Source organism: Trichomycterus rosablanca, chromosome 14 (assembly GCF_030014385.1).
Source record: "Trichomycterus rosablanca isolate fTriRos1 chromosome 14, fTriRos1.hap1, whole genome shotgun sequence".
Taxonomy (NCBI): domain Eukaryota; kingdom Metazoa; phylum Chordata; class Actinopteri; order Siluriformes; family Trichomycteridae; genus Trichomycterus; species Trichomycterus rosablanca.
Window position 1 is genome coordinate 13,739,734 of NC_086001.1, and position 20,352 is coordinate 13,760,085.

General features: G+C 36.3%; 1 protein-coding gene and 1 long non-coding RNA gene across 2 annotated transcripts in view; both read right to left on the bottom strand.

Moving 5' to 3' along the window:
* Positions 1–11,501, bottom strand: part of LOC134326126 (sodium/potassium/calcium exchanger 2-like) — a 129,879-nt gene extending 118,378 nt beyond the window's left edge. Inside the window, exon 1 of the mRNA XM_063008336.1 lies at positions 11,429–11,501. The gene's annotated coding sequence lies outside the window, so the exon portion shown is untranslated. The remainder of the gene's footprint in view (positions 1–11,428) is intronic.
* A 1,111-nt stretch (positions 11,502–12,612) lies between these two features.
* Positions 12,613–19,857, bottom strand: LOC134326074 (uncharacterized). Its single transcript, XR_010014480.1, has 3 exons — positions 19,788–19,857; positions 13,010–13,090; positions 12,613–12,726 (listed from the first exon to the last, which is right to left on the bottom strand). It is a non-coding gene; the product is annotated as an uncharacterized LOC134326074 (long non-coding RNA).
* Positions 19,858–20,352: the final 495 nt, after the last annotated feature.

Consider the following 20,352-nt stretch of genomic DNA (forward strand, 5'->3'; position numbering starts at 1 on the left):
CTACAAATGATCTTTTGACCTTTACTGATCAAGTCTGGAAAAAACATTTGGCACATTATGTGTGTGGAACTCTTAACAGTTGTGCAACTGGTGCAGCCCAGTACTAAAAAAGTGATCTGCATTATTGTTGTATTATTATCTGCACTAAGTGAATCGCTACATTATTTGTGTTTAAGTCCATTAATAAACTAAAAAAATATATTTGGGCTTTTCCAGCATAGTCCATTAGGGTTATGTGGGTCAGAGGCCATGAGCTAGCTGAACATCTCATTCCAAAACCATGGACGTAAATCTACTCTTGGTCCCCACTTTGCAAATGTCACAGCCTAGTCTGTTCTGAGAATGCTTTCTACAGCATTTTGAGGTGTGCCCTTAAGGTAAGAGCATCTGTGAGGTCAGGATTTGATGCCGGACAAAACAAGTTTGGTCAGCAATTAATGTTTTTTTTTTTTCTAGAGTGTTCAGTAGCACTGAGGTCAGGGCTTTATGCAAGACACTGAATTTTCTTCACAGCAAATTCATTAAATCATGTCTGTCAACCTCACTTTGTGCACGGGAGCACAGTCAAACTGGAGCAGGAGAGTGTAAAATACATTTTCTATTAGTAAGGAGTGTGGCTAAAACACCTGCACTTAATAATTCTATGGAATTAATAATAATAGATAGATATAGTTACAATATATACATCTTACATAATATACACAGTGAGTGACAAATAAAACCAGCCAAATTCAGAAACATCTTAGACTTAGACTTAGAGTTTACAATTCAACAGGACAGTGACCTCAAGCATACAGCCAAAACAATGGAGAGGATTAGGAACACGTTGCTGAACTGTCAAGCAAAAGCCCAGATTTAAACACCAATAAACATCTCTAAGGAGACCTAAGGATGGCAGTTTACAGACGCTTACTATTCAATCTGACAGAACTTGAGAATCTGCTATAAAGAATGGGACAAACTGTCCAAAACCAGGTGTGCAAGGCTTGTAAATGAAGCCAAAAAGATCTGCAGTTGTAACCACTGCAAAATGGGCTTCTTCAAGCACAAAATAATGTGCCTTAAGGCATATGTGATATATCCTTGATTAATACTTCACATTTGTCATAATGGATAATTTAATGTGGACTGGTGGGTAAAATGGCAATTAAATAGATTTAAAATCAAATTTACAATCTACAAGTGCTCAGAAAGTCAAGGGTCTGAGTACTTTTTAAATCCACAGTATCACAGTAAATGACACATGGGTTAATCATGATTCTTTGTATAGGTGTATGTAAACTTTTGACATCAACTGTAATATACCTAGCATTGTAATGGTAAATCTGCATTAGATGAGCAATTAGTACATAAATCAAACCAAGCAAATTGAGGGCTTGAGAATAAGTGGATACTTGTGATACTAATGAGAGCCGCAGCCTCTACATGTTTAAATAAAAGACTTTTATTTACTGGCTCTTTGTTTAGAAGTGGATGAGAGCAGATCTGAATTTAAGATGGACCCATCTGCACTCGAACATGCACACTTCATGTCCCAGCCCAAACCAGCATGAAAACTGTTTGTGTGCATTTGTTTGTGTGCATTAAGTAGTTCTTCATGCTACTATCATTTCACATTCCCAAACTGAGGACGTTCTGATTTCCCCTGAGCAGTTTAAGCTACATGCATAGAATGAAAAGCACAGTGGCTTGAATATACACCATATAGTGTGTGTCTGTGTGTGCTGTTTAACCTAGCATGCCCTGCTGTACAACACAGACTGCAAAGTAGACGTGACAGGAGAAAACAGTGACCTTTTGGGGAATTCAGTAACATCTAGTGGGGCATAACACACTCACATACTCGGGTCATAGCAAACACGGAGACCTTCAGATGTTTATGCTTCCAGTCTTGACGCACAGTGAGGAACAGATATTAGAAAATAAAAGCTGACTTCCGCAAGAAAGCAAACAAGCAAACAACTGTGTATGTCAGCTGCCTACAGAATTATTGCTTCTTAATATTTTTTAGTCAAGCACAGCCAATTAAAGCTTTCTGTCAACCTTCAAGTGTTGCAAAGTGACAATGACCATCAAACAACACTAACGCAATAACAAAGTGACAAAAACAAAGTGTCTTTACTTAGACATTTCCATTAGCATCCTAATCCATCACTCGGGTCACAACAAAGACAAACAATGTTGTTAGAGAAAAAAATAATTAATACACTTAACCAAACACACAGAGTCTAAAAAGTCAAAACCTTAAACTACTCAAGACGTGACCAAGAAACTAAGTTACAAAAAAACAGAGGTGGAAAGTAACAAATTACATTTACTTGCGTTACTGTAATTGAGTAGTTTTTTTTGTGTACTTGTACTTTTTAAAGTAGATTTTACAACCAGTAATTTTACGGGTGATTTTAAAAGTTTAACATGTTTGGAGTTTGATGTTTCGTTATTTGACAACATAGTCTGATGTCAAAGAATGGCAAAGTTCTGTCTTACATCTTGAAGGTTTTCTTTGGGTCATTTAGTGAAAGTCACAACACCTGTAACCTTGACTTGTTTTGAGTTATGAGATTTGCAGTATGATGATGTTTGGTATTTGTTGGTGATGAAAAGAAGGCTGGTCTATAGAATCCACAATTAATGCCAACTTCAATGGTTATACAGTTTGAAAAGGTTTTATGGGATGGTCTGTACTAAAATGACACATTACACATCCCTAAATGTTTTAAATGTTGTATCAACATGTTTTTTTTGCATTATATTTTAATTAAAAACAACTATTGTGAGATTTATATCCACTTGTCCTGTTTGCATTACACAGGAGAGACACCCTCTCCTGTTAAAAGTAACTAAGTAACGTTTACTCTGAGTACATTTTAAATGAGTTACTTTTTACTTAAGTAGATTTTTAGACTAGTAACTTTACTCATACTTAAGTAAAAATGTATTAAAGTATTAGTACTTTTACTTGAGTACAATATTTTAGTACTCTTTCCACCTCTGCAAAAAAGGATCTAGGAAAGTTAGGGACTAGGATATGATGGACAACTTGATATAAGATTCACAATGCTATGTAAAGATGTATATATTTTTTAAATATTATTACATTTATAGCTCAGGCTCTCAGTTCTAAATCCCAGATGTAGAATTGATCAAGCTTGTTGGCCATTCAACAGGTACATTTGGCTGTGCCTGAGCGAGGGAGATCAAATGGGTTCATCATTACTACTGCAACTGTGGACCCACACAAAAGATGGATGGATCTCTGTACATGATATGGCTTACTACATGTGATGCTCTATCTCTAGCAGATAAAAAGAAGTAGCCATGAGCAGTGGTAGCTCAGCAGTAATCTTAAGGTTGCCAGGTTTCCACTGTTGGACCCTGAGCAAGGCACTTCACGCTCAATTGCTTGAATTGTATTACAGTTGTAAGTCGCTTTAGATGAAGTGACCATGCACATTTAGGAATGGGCACTTGATAGTGATCAGGGGTGGCAAAGGAAGTTACACTTAGGGGGAATTGATAATGACTATATGGGAAAGTGGAAAATGCAAAAATATCATTTAAAAAAAGGAATATATTTGTGATCAAAATTATTGGCACCCTTGAATATTAAGCACACCATGTATAATATCTCCTGAAATAAAGTGTTTAGTGTAACCGCTTGGATAGATATGAACTGTTTGATGCAGAAACCAAAAAAGATGACAAGCCTTTGCTCAGTTTGAAACAAAAGACAACATCAGACTAACCTGTTAATTAGAAATTAGACTCACCTGTCTCCACCTTGTCAGTGCACACATGACCAAAATTAGCCTATGAAAGGCCAGTTGTATTCCCTGTTTCTTGCTCACAATTGCAAAGAAAAGAAAGTCTGAGCAGACCAGAAATGCTATTATCACAAGAACAAGCAGTCAAAGAATACTAGACTATCTCCAAAGATGTTGGCATCACAGCTTCAACAGTTTTAATTGTTATCAAGAAGTTTTCTACTCATGGAACAGTCAAGAACCTTCTAGGACATGGTGAAGAAGGAAAATAAATTGAGAGAACCCTACTAAGGTGGTCCACACAAACCATGTGACAAACCATGTACAACATCCAAAAACTTTAGGCTGAGCTGAAGACATCTAGAGTGATGGTTTCAGCCAGTACCATACACTGCACACTGAACAAAACCCGGACTCTGTGAGAAAAGCCCTCCCAAAAGTACCCCACAGCTTAAAGAAAACATACAAATATAGAATCAACTTTGGAAAGCATCGTCACTACACGTCTCTACACATGCTAAGCACATCATAACGTTTGCATGTCACATTTTTCATTTTGTATTCTAATATGTTCATTCAAATGATTAATGGTTAATGTACAGATGTTTGTTTTCTGTGGACAATGTGTTAAGCGTATTTTCAGATCCATCCATCCATCTATATATCTATCCATTCATCCATCCATTCATATATCTATCCATCCATATATCTATCCATCCATCCATCTATATATCTACATCTATCCATCCATCCATCCATTTATCTATATATCCATCCATCCATATATCTATACATCCATCCATACATCCATCTATATATCTACATCTATCCATCCATCCATCTATATATCTACATCTATCCATCCATCCATCCATTTATCTATATATCCATCCATCCATATATCTATACATCCATCCATCCATCCATCTATATATCTACATCTATCCATCCATCCATCTATATATCTACATCTATCCATCCATCCATCCATTTATCTATATATCCATCCATCCATATATCTATACATCCATCCATATATCTATATATCCATCCATCCATCCATCCATCTATTCATATATCTATCCATCCATCCATATATCTATCCATCCATCCATCTATATATCTACATCTATCCATCCATTTATCTATATATCCATCCATCCATATATCTATATATCCATCCATCCATCCATCCATTCATATATCTATCCATCCATCCATCTATATATCTACATCTATCCATCCATCCATCCATTTATCTATATATCCATCCATCCATATATCTATATATCCATCCATCCATCCATTCATATATCTATCCATCCATCCATCCATCTATATATCTACATCTATCCATCCATCCATCCATATATCTATATATCTATATATCCATCCATTCATATATCTATCCATCCATCCATATATCTACAGGGGTTGGACAAAATAACTGAAACACCTGGTTTTAGACCACAATAATTTATTAGTATGGTGTAGGGCCTCCTTTTGCGGCCAATACAGCGTCAATTCGTCTTGGAAATGACATATACAAGTCCTGCACAGTGGTCAGAGGGATTTTAAGCCATTCTTCTTGCAGGATAGTGGCCAGGTCACTACGTGATGCTGGTGGAGGAAAACGTTTCCTGACTCGCTTCTCCAAAACACCCCAAAGTGGCTCAATAATATTTAGATCTGGTGACTGTGCAGGCCATGGGAGATGTTCAACTTCACTTTCATGTTCATCAAACCAATCTTTCACCAGTCTTGCTGTGTGTATTGGTGCATTGTCATCCTGATACACGGTACCGCCATTGGATGCACATGGTCCTCCAGAATGGTTCGGTAGTCCTTGGCAGTGACGTGCCCATCTAGCACAAGTATTGGGCCAAGGGAATGCCATGATATGGCAGCCCAAACCATCACTGATCCACCCCCATGCTTCACTCTGGGCATGCAACAGTCTGGGTGGTACGCTTCTTTGGGGCTTCTCCACACCGTAACTCTCCCGGATGTGGGGAAAACAGTAAAAGTGGACTCATCAGAGAACAATACATGTTTCACATTGTCCACAGCCCAAGATTTGCGCTCCTTGCACCATTGAAACCGACGTTTGGCATTGGCACGAGTGACCAAAGGTTTGGCTATAGCAGCCCGGCCGTGTATATCGACCCTGTGGAGCTCCCGACGGACAGTTCTGGTGGAAACAGGAGAGTTGAGGTGCACATTTAATTCTGCCGTGATTTGGGCAGCCGTGGTTTTATGTTTTTTGGATACAATCCGGGTTAGCACCCGAACATCCCTTTCAGACAGCTTCCTCTTGCGTCCACAGTTAATCCTGTTGGATGTGGTTTGTCCTTCTTGGTGGTATGCTGACATTACCCTGGATACCGTGGCTCTTGATACATCACAAAGACTTGCTGTCTTGGTCACAGATGCGCCAGCAAGACGTGCACCACGTTGTCCTCTTTTGAACTCTGGTATGTCACCCATAATGTTGTGTGCATTGCAATATTTTGAGCAAAACTGTGCTCTTACCCTGCTAATTGAACCTTCACACTCTGCTCTTACTGGTGCAATGTACAATTAATGAAGATTGGCCACCAGACTGGTCCAATTTAGCCATGAAACCTACCACACTAAAATGACAGGTGTTTCAGTTATTTTGTCCAACCCCTGTATATATCCATCCATCCATATATCTATACATCCATCCATCCATATATCTATATATCCATCCATCCATATATCTATACATCCATCCATCCATATATCTATATATCCATCCATCCATCCATATATCTATACATCCATCCATCCATATATCTATATATCCATCCATCCATCCATTCATATATCTATACATCCATCCATCCATATATCTATATATCCATCCATCCATCCATTCATATATCTATACATCTATACATCCATCCATCCATCCATCCATATATCTATATATCCATCCATCCATCCATCCATCCATATATCTATTCATCCATCCATTCATCTATCTATATATCTATACATCCATCCATCCATATATCTATATATCCATCCATCCATCCATCCATCCATCCATATATCTATCCATGCATATATCTATATATCTATACATCCATCCATCCATCCATATATCTATACATCCATCCATCCATATATCTATATATCCATCCATCCATTCATATATCTATCCATCCATACATCCATACATTCACATACTGTATCTATCCATCTATCCATCCATCCATCTATATATCCATCCATCCATCCATCCATCCATCCATCCATCCATATATCCATCCATCCATCCATATATCCATCTATCCATCCGTCCATCTATGTATTTTGTATTTGGACTTAAATTGTAAAATACAGAAGGAGAGGTAATAGTAATAGATTAGACAGCTGATGCAAAGCTCTCTGTGAGAAAAGCACAAGTTGAACACACTATTATCATTAGAGTTCATGATTTGAATCTCTTTACTGTAATTTAGTACTTAAAATTGAGAATTAGGCTAATAGGACATCATTATTATTATAATAATTACACTGCACTCTAATGATAGCAATCATCTCTAATAACAATTGTACAACCCACAGAGAACACGAGAACAGGAGCCTTTTTACAGTTGATCAGTCCTTCAGTTGTTTTTTTGTTTTTTTTGCTACAAAAGGGAGTAAAGATTTATTATGAACTATCATGCACCAATCTCACATACTGTGTTAAGTATTATGACAAGAAAAGCTACAGTGAGTGGAATTAAGAATTTGATTTTCTTATTCAATATACTTCAGGTGTATACTGTATATATTCCTCAAATTTACATTACAAATAGTCATTATCGATTCCTCATTGTGAATCCAGTGCTGCTTGCACAACCCCCAATTTAAGCAAAAAGAGCCTAATCACCACACACCCCCTCTGACATGTCCAATCTGCAGCCGCTTTTTATCACCTGATACTTGATTTATTGTATTGTATATGTTCTGATTTATATACTTAATTTATGGTATTGTATATATACTGATTTATATACTTAATTTATTGTATTGTATATGTTCTGATTTATATACTTAATTTATTGTATTGTATATATTCTGATTAATATACTTAATTTATTGTATTGTATATGTTCTGATTTATATACCTAATTTATTGTATTGTATATATTCTGATTAATATACTTAATTTATTGTATTGTATATGTTCTGATTTATATACTTAATTTATTGTATTGTATATATACTGATTTATATACTTAATTTATTGTATTGTATATGTTCTGATTTATATACTTAATTTATTGTATTGTATATATTCTGATTTATATACTTAATTTATTGTATTGTATATATACTGATTTATATACTTAATTTATTGTATTGTATATGTTCTGATTTATATACTTAATTTATTGTATTGTATATATTCTGATTTATATACTTAATTTATTGTATTGTATATGTTCTGATTTATATACTTAATTTATTGTATTGTATATATTCTGATTAATATACTTAATTTATTGTATTGTATATGTTCTGATTTATATACTTAATTTATTGTATTGTATATATACTGATTTATATACTTAATTTATTGTATTGTATATATACTGATTTATATACTTAATTTATTGTATTGTATATGTTCTGATTTATATACTTAATTTATTGTATTGTATATATTCTGATTTATATACTTAATTTATTGTATTGTATATGTTCTGATTTATATACTTAATTTATTGTATTGTATATATTCTGATTAATATACTTAATTTATTGTATTGTATATGTTCTGATTGATATACTTAATTTATTGTATTGTATATATTCTGATTTATATACTTGATTTATTGTATTGTATATATACTGATTTATATACTTAATTTATTGTATTGTATATGTTCTGATTTATATACTTAATTTATTGTATTGTATATATTCTGATTTATATACTTGATTTATTGTATTGAATATGTTCTGATTTATATACTTAATTTATTGTATTGTATATATTCTGATTTATATACTTGATTTATTGTATTGTATATATACTGATTTATATACTTAATTTATTGTATTGTATATATTCTGATTCATATACTTGATTTATTGTATTGTATATGTTCTGATTTATATACTTAATTTATTGTATTGTATATATTCTGATTTATATACTTGATTTATTGTATTGTATATATACTGATTTATATACTTAATTTATTGTATTGTATATGTTCTGATTGATATACTTAATTTATTGTATTGTATATATTCTGATTTATATACTTAATTTATTGTATTACACACATTCTGATTAATATACTTGATTTATTGTATTGTATATATTCTGATTTGTATACTTAATTTATTGTATTCTATACGTTCTGATATTTATACCTTATTTATATACTTAATTTGTATTGTATATATTCTGATTTATATACTTAATTTATTGTATTATATACATTCTGATTAATATACTTGATTTATTGTATTGTATATATTTTGATTTATATACTTAATTTATTGTATTGTATATATTCTGATTTATATACTTAATTTATTGTATTATATACATTCTGATTAATATACTTGATTTACTGTATTATAAACATTCTGATTTATATACTTAATTTATTGTATTATATACATTCTGATTTATATACTTGATTTATTGTATTATATACATTCTGATTTATATACTTAATTTATTGTATTGTATATATTCTGATTTATATACTTAATTTATTGTATTATATACATTCTGATTAATATACTTGATTTACTGTATTATATACATTCTGATTTATATACTTAATTTATTGTATTATATACATTCTGATTAATATACTTGATTTACTGTATTATAAACATTCTGATTTATATACTTAATTTATTGTATTATATACATTCTGATTTATATACTTGATTTACTGTATTATAAACATTCTGATTTATATACTTAATTTATTGTATTATATACATTCTGATTAATATACTTGATTTACTGTATTATAAACATTCTGATTTATATACTTAATTTATTGTATTATATACATTCTGATTTATATACTTAATTTATTGTATTATATACATTCTGATTTATATACTTGATTTATTGTATTATATACATTCTGATTTATATACTTAATTTATTGTATTGTATATATTCTGATTTATATACTTAATTTATTGTATTATATACATTCTGATTAATATACTTGATTTACTGTATTATATACATTCTGATTTATATACTTGATTTACTGTATTATATACATTCTGATTTATATACTTAATTTATTGTATTATATACATTCTGATTTATATACTTAATTTATTGTATTATATACATTCTGATTTATATACTTAATTTATTGTATTATATACATTCTGATTTATATACTTAATTTATTGTATTATATACATTCTGATTAATATACTTGATTTACTGTATTATATACATTCTGATTTATATACTTGATTTATTGTATTATATACATTCTGATTTATATACTTAATTTATTGTATTATATACATTCTGATTTATATACTTAATTTATTGTATTATATACATTCTGATTTATATACTTAATTTATTGTATTATATACATTCTGATTTATATACTTAATTTATTGTATTATATACATTCTGAGTTATATACTTGATTTATTGTATTAAAGACCAAATCTACAAATACTAATTCAAAAAACAACGCATGTCAATTTAAAGTGGACGTTTGCACTAAAAGTACAATAAACAGGGTCTCTGTGTCTAATAAAAGTGTATGTGAGCTCATATATCAGTGTTTTTTTCAGTCATTTTTATGGTTTCATTTTATGAGGGCAACACTGGTGTAATAAGAGGCTGATTAATTTGTCACTGAATAATATCCACACATAACCTGATCATTTAAAGCCTTTTAACAGCATCTAATAAATTCATAGACACAAAAAAAAAGTTGTCATTGAATAGGGTGGCAAAGGTTTGCGATTGTTAATGGTGGTTTAAAATTTCACCTCTCATCTTTAGAGGAGAGCGCTTTAATTTGGTTAGCGCTGCAAACGCACACTGGGTGCAAAACACTAGGAGACAGGGCATTAATCTGGCAGCATCACACATTCACTCACTCAAGAAATTCTGAGCAGCCCACACACTTACTTTTGAAAGGACGGAAAAAAATTGGAGCGCGCAAAAAGAAACCCTTTTGTGCAGAGGGGAAATATGCCACACTCCTCAATGACCCTGCAATACTTGCTACACCGCCATGCCAAGCCCCACAACAGAGTGGATTAAAACAATTCTTATCAGAGAACTAATAACCTGCTTATACAGAGCTTACTAGGGCAGAAATAGCTCAGTGGTAAAGGTACTTGGCTAGAAATCAGATGGTCACTGGTTTGTTCCACACTACTGCCTCGTCACTGTTTCTGAGCAAGACCCCTAAGGTTTGCATGGTATTTGGTCATAACCACAAGTAGCTTTATCACATGCATTTTATGGAATAATGGAATGGAATAATCACTAATACCAGCTTCTTTTAATATTTACTGTGATAATGTAAAATGTTTTGTGCTTTATTTCAGGGTAAATGCAATTGTTCAAATAATGACTTCTTTCCAGTGTTTGTCAAGAATATAAGAGAAGCATTTGGTACCTTGGGTGCAGTTTCAATATGGATCCTGACTCCAGTGTGGTTTTTAAGTGCTGCTCGTTATCTTGGCTTGAATCTGATAGAGGTTCCGTAACAGATGCGGCTGTTTCTGTGAAACACACAAGCATAAATCAGCTATTACTTAAAACAGAGGCAATATTAGGAATATCTCCATATTCTCTGAGATTGTGTGCTCATCATCTGTAATCACTTCATGCTGGTCAGGGTTATGGGGGGTTTTGAACCTACCTAGAAACTCTGGAAATGGTGTCAGTTCCTCACAGGGCTTTACATTACCATGGCTGTGAATGCTGGCACGCAAAGCATTCGTGCCAGCGAGTCCATGGTAATGTAAAGCAAGGTCGCCTGCAACCCAGCAGCTCCTAATGAGTGTTTTTTGGTATTTTTTTTATTACATCTGACCATCCAATCAAATTCCTTCTCACCATAAGGGAACAATTTAAAACAAGTTTTATTTTTTTCCCAACCTTGGCAAATATACCACTATTCCAGGTACATTTAATGTGTGCAGATTTATTTATACTGGGGCACTGGGGTAGTTAGCTGTAGTCAATTACTTATAAAATAACTTACATTTGTGGAACCCCATTAAATGGTATTAACTGGAATTGGAACTTCTGACTTCTTATCCAACATCCGTCAGACCTCTTAAATGCTCTATTAACTGAATGGGCACAAATTTTATGCACACATTGAGAAACAGTTGCAGAAAATACAACATACATGTCTCTTACATGTGTAATTTTTTTTACTTTAACTGCATGTCATTCTAACAAGTCTACTGTTTGGGCATTTACTGTCTAAGTATGTAGAGTAGGAAACACAGAGGATACATTTGGAAAGGGTTAATCAGTGTAAAATTACACAACAATGTGTACATGTGTCTATTTCAGGGCATTTTTGCTATCACAGCAATAGAAGACGGATGGATATGAAGCTGCATTCGGATAAATCAAAGCGACTGTAAAATTACAACAGTATGGTAAGCATGTGTGGTACCTACATGTTAACTTACTACTCTGTACTACTTTGAAGCCCTTTGTGTGTTTCCAACAAATGACACATTATTTATAAGCATTTGTGAAAAATAAATGAAACAAAATGTGAACACTCATGTTTTATTAACTCATGTTTCCTTCTGTATCGTATTACCTCTTTATCCATTATACCAATGACTGCTGAGTCTCTCTCCAACTTATACACCCTAATGATCCAGCATGAGGAGGAATTGGTTGTCAGGGTCATCAGTCTGCACAGAGATTTGTTGCTCCAAGGCTGCACTGTACTCAAGACAGAAAGGAAGACGAGTGAGAGAGAGAGAGAACAGAGCAATAAGAGAGAGGAAGAGGTATATAAATCAAAGCCAGGGGAACAGCTTTCTTGATGTATTTCCATGAACTACTGTTATGCAAATACATCAAATACGCACCTAATGTCAAAACAGCTCTCGCTTGCCAAGTCTGAACTCCACAAGACATCTGAAGAAGTCCTGTGGTTTCTAGTTCTATGACATTACCAGCAGAATCTTCAGCTTCTGTAGGCCTACATAGCAAAGTGGCTAACCTTTAGTGCATCCTGGTGCCATGTCATCCACACGTCTAGTAGTTTCGTCCGTTTCTGCTGCCTGTTGCCCGTCAGGGTAGCCTGATACACAGAAGGTTTTGATGCACTGTGTTGCAACATACACCGATCAGCCATAACATTAAAACCACCTCCTTGTTTCTACACTCACTGTCCATTTTATCAGCTCCACTTACCATATAGAAGCACTTTGTAGTTCTACAATTACTGACTGTAGTCCATCTGTTTCTTTACATACTTTTGTTAGCTCCCTTTCATGCTGTCCTTCAATGGTCAGGACTCTCACAGGACCACTACAGAGCAGGTATTATTTAGGTGGTGGATCATTCTCAGCACTGTAGTGACACTGACATGGTGGTGGTGTGTTAGTGTGTGTTGTGCTGGTATGAGTGGATCAGACACAGCAGCGCTGCTGGAGTTTTTAAATACTGTGTCCACTCACTGTCCACTTGCTAGGTCAGAAATATACCGTACATTTGGTTCTATACTGACATTTGGCATGGTCGCCAAATTCCTTCTTGGTATCAAACAGGGCTGCCGCTCAGTTGGTGGCTACATGAAAAACGATTGGCTGTTGTTCATACAGGGTGGGAGCCAGAGCTGGGACCTCATAAGTGATGCAATTACGACCTCTGCTGGCAGGTTGATGTTGCGTGCACAGAGTTGAGGAATAATGCATTGATCATGCATTGTCAGTGTGGCTCTCCATACACAAAGCTGATCCACATATCAATCGCCTTGTGCAGCTGAAAAGATACAGTCGGCTACTGCACACGTGTTTCACTCTCCTCAATCAGGAGTAGAGATCAGCATCGGTAGAGAGGAAGCATAATGCAATCAGGTAATTGGATACAACTAGATTGGGAGGAAAATTGGGAATAATGAAAAAAAAATTGGTCGTGTTAGTTTGCATAAAAATCTATTAAAAACCCTATAAAAACCTTAACCACTGTACATAAAACTGCTTTATAAAAATGCTGCTTGTAAAAAGCAGTAAACTTCTTCAGTGTAAGACAAAGCAGAACACAGGCAACACAGGACTGATCAAGCATTAGTTTAGTCAGTCGGAAATGTCACTTGTCTAAAGACTAAAGATCTGTGCTGATGCTGTGAGGTAGAGTTAATAAGTGTATGGTTCCCCTTGAACCATTAATTAAGAGACACAAACAAGACCATTTGCTTTAAAGGGAATACTAATGATAGCAGTCACTTAGACGAGCTTTACTGTGAATAAGGGCTAAACATTAAGGGCCATTAAATGTGAAGTTTCAAATAGGAGGAATTTTTATGTTAATAACCATTCTAAAATGAACATTTACATTTACATTTTCAGCATTTAGCAGACGCTTTTATCCAAAGCGACTTACACAGTAAGCGGAACACGATGAGCAATTGAGGGTTAAGGGCCTTGCTCAGGGACACAACAGTGGCAACTTGGTGGTGGCGGGGCTTGAACCGGCAACCTTCTGTTTACTAGTCCAGTACCTTAACCACTGAGCTATCACTGGCCCAAACAAAGATCTATAGTCATTTACTAATTTAACATTGTGGCATGACTTCCTAATTTCATCTTAGTAAGAAGTCTTTTAATCTTGTTTAAAAGAGGAGAGTCTTAGCATGTCTGTAAGATGCAATAAACATTCAGTAATCCAACATAAAAGAAATAAAAATAAGATTGATTCCCAGCCTTGGTATCCAGGGTCTATACTGTGTGAAATTTGTACGTTCTCCCCATGTTCGTTTGGATCCAAAGACATGCATTTATGTTCAATAGAGCTAGTAAAATTGCTGCAATAAATGTGTCTGTGTGTGTCTGCCCTGAGATGGACTGGCGACCTGTCCAGGGTGTTTTCCTACCTTTTGCCCAATTAATCAAACCCACTATGACTCTAACCAGGATAAAGTGGTGGTAAAACAGACAGTAAATGAAAAAAGAATAATTCTGAAGCCCCAAGTTCTAGTCTTACTAACAGTGTTATATTCCTGTCAACAGTGAGTAATAATGCACTGTGTAACACTTTAAGCGTCCCACAGGGCTCAATTAATCATAAACAATATATTGCTGGGATAAACTATACACCGATTAGGCATAACATTATGACCACCTACCTACTATTGTGTTGGTCCCCCTTCTGCTGCCAAAACAGCCCCATACACAACAAACTGTGATGCACTGTGTGATCTGACACCTTTCTATCAGAACCAGCATTAACTTCTTCATTAATTTGAGCTACAGTAGCTCGTCTGTTGTATCGGACCACACGGGCCAGCCTTCGCTCCCCACTTGCATCAATGAGCCTTGGTCGCCCATGACCCTGTCGCCGGTTTACCACTGTTCCCCTTTCTTGGACCACTTTTGATAGATACTGACCACTGCAGATTGGGAACACCCCACAAGAGCTGCAGTTTTGGAGATGCTCTGACCCAGTCGTCTAGCCATCACAATTTGGCCCTTGTCAAACTCGCTCAAATCCTCATGCTCGCCCATTTTTCCTGCTGCTAACACATAAAGTTTGAGGATAAAATGTTCACTTGCTGCCTAATATATCCCACCCACTAACAGGTGCCGTGATGAAGAGATAATCAGTGTTATTCACTTCACCTGTCAGTGGTCATTATGTTATGCTATACACTGGCAATGTAAAAGGTGTTAAATACAAGATTTCTGATACACCAAGCAATTTCATCATCAAAATTGTAAATTCAAATAAGGTGCTTCTCATCCATTAACATGATGGAAACATAGCTGACGGCATAATAAGAACTAGACGGCCACACTGCTCTCCATGCTCATCATGCTAAACTGATAAGATCTTTGTCGCCACTTTATTCAGTTCTGGGTTTCAGAGCCTACCGTGGTTTCATTTATTTATTTATTTGGAATTTTTTCCCCCCATTTGTCTCCCAATTTAGTGTAGTCAATTTGTCTTCTGCTGCTGAGGGATCCCTGATTGCAGTCGAGGAGGGTACATTGCTGCTCACACCTCCTCCGACGCGTGTGCAGTCTTAGCGGACCCCTACTTTTCGCCCATGCACTCTGCACAAGTGCCTCTATCTGCCAATCAGGGTCCTTGTACAGCGTTTGAAGACCCCACCCACATAGTCCGGTCATCCTAGCCGACACGGTGGCCAATTAGTGTGTGCTGCAGGCACTGGCAATTATGCCCACTAGATTGCGCCCAGCTGACCGGTGGCAACTCCGAGTTTCGAACCGAGGAGTTCACAGTCTCGACGCTGGTGTGCTAGCGGAATATCCAGCTGTGTCACCTGGGCGCCTATTTATTAGGATTTTAAAGTCATGTTTTACCCACTTTGGTTACATACATACTCGTTACACAAGATTCATCAGTTTAAGTTTAATGTTAAACACAGTCATGGATAATTTTGTATCTCCGGACCGCTCCACCTGGGGATCAAACCAAGGACCTTCTTGCTGTGAGGCGACAGTGCTACCCACTGAGCCACCATGCCGTGGAAGCACCCTACACTGGGCATCAGTCAATGAACTCTCCCTCACTAATTCATTCTATTCATATCCAACTCACATAAAGTACTTGCATGTTTTGCGAGTTCACAGGAAACTGCAATACCTAGAAGAAACCCACTCAAATAGGACAAGAACGCTCTCAATATTACATGCTGTGCAACCGTGCCACATATATTCATTAATGTAGCAATTTATTTAAAGTATATATCATAAAGACTGAGTAAAGAAAATTGTTTCTAAGACTTACACTACAAGTAAGACGGTTCAGACCTTGCATGTAACGTAAGAAAATATACAGCATTGCTACTCACTCATTTTCTTCATCTCTATCCATTATATCAGTGATTTGTGAATCTCTGTCTAACTTTCACAGCCTAATGTTCCAGCATGAGAATAAATTGGCTGTTTGGGTCATCAGTCTCTCACCGAGTCACAGCTCTGAGACTGTACAGACAATAACAGAAGAAGGGGCTGATTTTACTAAAAAACAGGGAAAATGGCTCTGGCAAATAATTACATATTATTAAGTGGTCATTTCATGTTAAAAGCAGGAGAGGAGAAATAGCACAGAGTAAAATAATGAGAGAAATACTGAGAGAAAAAAATAAGTAAATAAAGTCGTGTTCATTAATGTTACATTAAAACCACCTCCTCCATTTTATCAGCTCAACTTACCATATAGAAGCACTTACTGACTGTAGTCCATCTGTTTCTCTGCATGCTTTGTTAGCCCCCTTTCATCCTGTTCTTCAATGGTCAGGACCCCCACAGAGCAGGTATTATTTAGGTGGTGGATCATTCTCAGCACTGCATTGACACTGACATGGTGGTGGTGTGTTAGTGTGTGCTGTGCTGGTGCAGCGCTGCTGGAGTTTTTAAACACCACACTGTCCCTGCTGGACTGAGAATAGTCCACCAACCAAAAACATCCAGCCAACAGTGCCCTGTGGGCAGCGTCCTGTGACCACTGATGAAGGTCTAGAAGATGACCAACTCAAACAGCAGCAATAGATGAGCGATCGTCTCCGACTTTACATCTACAAGGTGGACCAACTAGGTAGGAGTGTCTAATAGAGTGGACAGTGAGTGTCTGATCACTCATACTAGCACAACACACACTAACACACCACCACCATGACAGTGTCACTGCAGTACTGAGAATGATCAAGCACACAAATAATACCTGCTCTGTGGGGGTCCTGACCATTGAAGAACCACATGAAAGGGGGCTAACAAAGCATGCAGAGTAACAGATGGACTACAGTCAGTAATTGTAGAACTAAGTGCTCCTATATGGTACGTGGAGCTGATAAAATGGACAGTGAGTGTAGAAACAAGGAGGTGGTATCAGTGTATATAGTGAAAGACAGATATACTGTACAAGTGAAATCTAGCAGAATCTGATATAAATTCAGTCTTGGACATATACATTACACCTAAATGTGCGAAATGAATCAAAATTATGCAAGCAGGCATGCAAGTCTGCTCTGGAAGTTCCATGCAAATGCTTCTTCTTCACAGAATATTGGAGTCCATCCATAAAATCAAGCAGGAAGGTGTTTTTCTCAGATAATACAGGTGATAAATAGGTTATTTATCTTGACTGCGTCTACTGCACTACAGTCTTTCTCTGATCAACACGCTCCTTGTAGGGATGCAATTGACAAATGTCTTAATGGCTCTATTACTGCATATGTCAAACTTCTGATCAATAATCAACTGACTACACTGAGCATTACATTGAAAAAGGCTACAAATCTCACAGAGCAGTTTGTTATTCTTGACAAATTGAATAATTAGAAAGGTCCAGAGTAACTGCATAAAGAAATGCCAGGAACTACATAGTAAACAACACAGTAGATTTTATAGAGGGAAGATAATAGAGGGAAGAAAAAATCCTGCCACCTAATGCTCAGAGGATATTCGCTTGGATGATCAAATATAATACAAGAGCAAACAAAAAGAGGCCTTTTGTGAATTGAAAGCTGCCGAAATAGTCAAGCACGCTTTAAGTCTTTGCGTCAAAAGCACACCTTCAAGCTGAAAGTGTATTGCCGTTTATTGATAAAAGATGCCTTTAAGTCATGTACACAAAAGTGCTGTATTTAATCAGTAGTAGTAGTATACACCGACCAGACATAACATAATGACCACTGACGGGTTAAGTGAATAACACTGATTATCTCTTCATCACGGCACCTGTTAGTGGGTGGGATATATTAGGCAGCAAGTGAACATTTTATCCTTGAGTTGATGTGTTAGGATTTGAGTGAGTTTGACAAGGGTCATTGTGATGTCTAGACGACTGGGTCAGAGCATCTCCAAAACTGCAGCTCTTGTGGGGTGTACCCGGTCTGCAGTGATCAGTATCTATCATAGTGGTCCAAGGAAGGAACAGTGGTAAACCATCGACAGGGTCATGGGCGGCCAAGGTTCATTGCTGCACGTGGGGAGCGAAGGCTGACCCGTGTGGTCCGATCCAACAGACGAGCTACTGTAGCTCAAACTGCTGAAGAAGTTAATGCTGGTTCTGAAGGTGTCAAAATACACAGTGTATTGAATCACGTTTTCTTTTACATGTACACCCTTTAATGGAAACGGTATTCCCTGATGACTGTGGCATTTCTCAGAAGGATAATGCGCCCTGCCACAAAGCAAAAATGCTTCAGAAATGGTGTGAGGAGCACAACAACCACTTTGAGGTGTTGACTTGTCAATCCAATCGAGCATCTTTGGGATGTGCTGGACCAACAAGTCCAATCCATGGAGGCCCCACCTCACAACTTACAGGAGTTAAAGGATCTGCTGCTAACATCTTGGTGCCTGATACCACATCACACCTTCAGGGGTCTAGTGGAGTCCATGCCTCGATGGGTCAGGGCTGTTTTATCAGCAAAAGGGGGACCAACACAATATTAGGAAACAATCTGTGTAGCTCCAATTAGATTTGAAACACTATCAAGTGGATTCTATGCTTCTCAACTAAACTACATGTCAAAAAGAAAGCCCTGTGAATTTAGGTCACAAATTATTCAATCAGCTGTGTATTAAATAATAAAACAAGTCAAACATAAGTAAAAGAACAGAGAGAAAAAGAGGGTTTACATACATCTAACACAATTAGTAAACCTTTCCTCAGCTCGACCCTCAGGCTGTACAGCGAAAAAACAAAGCCTGAGAGAGGTAGCAGTGTAATTGAGTTGTGTTGAGCAACAACCTAATACAACAGTAACAACCTAATGCCAGAGGCTACGTTATATGTTACACACTCACCTTTCTTGTTCCTTTTCAGACAGACTCAGACCTGATTTCAGAAAAGCTCAGCTTCGTTTGGTCTTGGTTTCTGCTAGACATACAAAATATATCAGCATGAGGACTAATAAACCTAATAAATCACATTGTTACATTTCTATGTGACATAAAATGGGCATGAAGAAACCTCAGATCTTACAGTGTTTCATAACTGGCCATTTAAATGATGACTTTTATATCCGACAAGTACATTTAACTGAAAGAAGCACCACTTCGAAGGATGGAATTACAGCTGTGTACAGCTGCACACAGCTGCACGTGAGTTATTTTAGGATTATTGTTAATCGGCAGAATGTATCAGGTATAAAATAGCTCTGACAATTACAGTGTTAATATGTGAGCTTTCAGAACATGTGCTAAATGCCAGAGAACCAAACGGCAGGTGCATCTGTCACAAAAACTGGTAAACAACCACCGAAATTACAGCAAGGTTTCCCAGCAGAACATTGCCCAAAGCATCACACTGCCTCCGCCGTTTTGCCTTGGCCACCCATGACCCTGTCGCCGGTTTTCCACTGTTCCTTCC